Below are 3,231 nucleotides of genomic sequence, written 5' to 3'. Positions count from 1 at the left end.
TTTGTATCATCTTTGAGGGAATGCTATGACAATGCACGATCATACAGACCAAAACTGACAGTTTGGCAACAAACTATTCCTATCTATGTACCAGCATGCCAAATTTGAGCTTCATACATGGTTTAGTTATTGAGCTAGGGGCTTGTGAACTTTGACAAAAAAAAGAGTGTGAACAAAATGGGCACCCCCCTCCCCCAGTAAAATTGGCTGTAACACAGAGAGTATATATCTTACATTCAAATAAATTTACAGTGTTTCTCTTAAGTACCATGGGTACACTTGGTAATATTTTCAGAATTTTTTGAGACCTAAGTGCACGGGCACTTGTTGATTTGGCGTGGAATGACCCAGTTAAAATACATAAACGAGCATGAAATACTGTACACGGCATTAACCACATATCAAGTAGTGTTACTTAGGCACAAGGTCACCTTGCATAGCAACTATTTTTAGTACATGTCTTTGTTATTACCTCTACACTCTACTAATTTCTTGCTAGATTTGCTTAACAGTAATCAAAATGTATTCCCAATGTATTCCCAAACAATGTTTGTTCCTAACCGTACAGGCTGATATCACAGAATGTTTGACTTGGAGTTGCATTGCAATTTTTGGTGTTCCCTTTATTTTTCAAGCTGTATCTTCAGCTAATTGTTCTACATCCATAACTTACCAAGCAGGTCTTGTAAAAGTCTGTGGGGGCATCACCAAGAAGGATTGGGAGACCGCGGAGTATTAGTGTGCATAGAGCCACCACATCTTGTTTCTAGAAGTGAACAACACCACATACATTGCATTATTGACGTAATGGTAGGAATCACTTTTACAGAGACAAAGAAGCTCCCGCACATTGTTCACATTTGCAGAGTTTTTACTTGCAACCTGTCGGTCTGTGACCTTTCTCAAGCAATGGTTGAATTGCTTGAGAAAGGTCACAGACCGAAACGTTGCAAGTAACGTTGCAGTGTGCGGGAGCTTCTTTGTCTCCAGACGTTGGTGACCCAGTGGATCCACTCCTACGCACCTGGCAAAAGGAGGTGTGCAAGAATCCAAAAAATAGGAATCACTTTTACAGCATTACAGCAACATGTAATGTAGTAGATTTCAATGTTGTCTTGTCTATGATGTAGAGTAGGAGTCATTTCATCTGACAGATACTTTGGGGCCCAACCAGCATTTATTTTAATGCTAGGTAAGACCCAAAAACTGCAAATCTCACACCAATATTAAGGATGCAATGACTTATATACTGTAGGTTGTCTATTTAGAGCATGTTTACCGTTTAGGTCCGTTTGTCCCACGAGTTGTTGGAGCCTCTCGCCAACAACTCCATGCTTAGATTTGAAGAGTTCGACAAAACGGGCAGTGTGACGATCCAGGACGTCAAAAAAGTCTTTAAGTTGCCACTCTGTTGAACTCTGAGACAACCTGTGGAATACAGTAAAAACAGAAAACACCGCATATTAGGAAAGGTAACAGTAACAGCTTGTGATCATACTCATATATATCGCCTCAGAACAATCCTAAATTCATCCACGTTCAGGATAGGATTACCTTTGAAACAAGTGTCATCTCTGAATGAGTGGTAGCCTTCAGGTGAGGTCTCTGGATGCAGTACCTTCTCCAAGATGTCGTTATGGCTCAGCAAAGCTTGAAGCATCTGCAGTATGGGAACATAGACAACAGAATTACCACTTTTATACAGAGGATATTCGACTGGCATAATAATTGGAAATTGCTGTGCTATGTAAGATGCTCTCTTGCTAGCTGTTGATAGAGATCCATCTTTATCTGTATGTTTCAACAGGACATTGTTTTGCAGAACAGCGTTCAATATTTCAGTGACACCATAATTAACATCCAAATTAACACAATACTGCTTTACTATGTCTTGGATTGCAGTCTGTAAGACTGGGTGTGACAGTAAATGAATCTGATTAAGAGACAGAATTAATTATTGGACAGCATACTCCGGAATATGTGGGACAGTTTGCATTTTCAAAAAAAGCAAAGTAAGGTTACGCTGACTGCTAACTGCTTACGCTAACTGATTTTCAAGATCATTTATGCTATCTGCTGAGCCCATATTCTCCATTTTCAGACTGTTGATCTCCATCTTGTGATGCAACTGTTCTGACTTCAGGTTTGAATGGAGCAGCACACTCACTATGCACTCTGCTTTTATGTGCCTTAAATGTTGAATACACAGGGGTTTCAAAGTCACAGCCTTCATATGGGCATGGGACATTTTGCCTCAACTTTAAATGACGGCGCACAAGTGTGAAGAACTCTGTTTCAGTGCAAGAATCGCTGTATTCACATACCTGACAATGAAACAACGCAACCGCTGTATTCGTTTGTCTAATGTCTGTCTGTGTGTGCAGCTTGGCCAAGTGCACTTTGAGAGCATTAAATGACTTAAACGTGCATAAACAATCCATGTGAAGACAAGGGATTGGTTGTTGACTAGTAAGCCCGCCATGTATAACTGTCCTCTTTTTTCTGTTGCAAACGTGCAACGCTTACATTTCCATTGCATGTCCCCACGGAAATACAATTCAAATATTATAGGCTACCAACATGGATTCCAGTAATGTTATCACACACTTACAAATTAATCAAATATAAAGTTGCGCATAAACTAACAAAAACACACTAACAAATTGAGGAAAAGTTAGTTATCTCTGCAACAGGCGGGCTGACATGCCCTGGCAAGTGCCATCAATTCAAAACACTGACTTTTTTGCTATCTGTCTTAAGACCTTATAAAGTCCACAAAAACTAAAAATTGTGGTGTTTATCTGTAACATTCTAAATTCATAATGGTTCTTGAGAGAAAACAACTAAAAAAATACCCGTTTAGGACAATCACACAGCAGGATTCCAACGAAGTTTGCTCTTTTCTCCACATGTCTGGTCTCCTCCTGATTCCTCCTGCTCGTTCCTCTTCTTCCTTGATCTTGACCAATCCATGAGGAAGGCAATATACCAGCTTTGGGGCGTCGGGTGGTGCGAGACGGTGGCAGCGTTTTTGGCTTGTGCGTTGGTTGTTCTCAGTGGAAAGAACAGTGGTAACACCAAACAAGGCTAAACCACGATATTTCGTGGTAGCCTGATGCGTTCTTGGGCTGGGGAGGACAGTATGGGGTTCTCAGACAGTATGGATAGTGCAGGAGAAGAGTTTACTGTTGTGGGTCCTAATAGACAGGCGAAGCGGGGCAGAGAGAGACA

General features: G+C 40.8%; 1 long non-coding RNA gene across 1 annotated transcript; it reads right to left on the bottom strand.

Annotated features, from left to right (window-relative positions):
- Window positions 1-1,340: 1,340 nt before the first annotated feature.
- On the bottom strand, window positions 1,341-2,940 carry LOC134440933 (uncharacterized). The gene is made up of 3 exons (XR_010033061.1): window positions 2,856-2,940; window positions 1,555-1,660; window positions 1,341-1,428 (listed from the first exon to the last, which is right to left on the bottom strand). It is a non-coding gene; the product is annotated as an uncharacterized LOC134440933 (long non-coding RNA).
- Window positions 2,941-3,231: the final 291 nt, after the last annotated feature.

This window comes from Engraulis encrasicolus, chromosome 24 (genome assembly GCF_034702125.1).
Source record: "Engraulis encrasicolus isolate BLACKSEA-1 chromosome 24, IST_EnEncr_1.0, whole genome shotgun sequence".
NCBI lineage: Eukaryota > Metazoa > Chordata > Actinopteri > Clupeiformes > Engraulidae > Engraulis > Engraulis encrasicolus.
The sequence above is the reverse complement of the archived record's forward strand: the minus strand, read 5'-3'. Positions and strand labels throughout refer to the sequence as shown.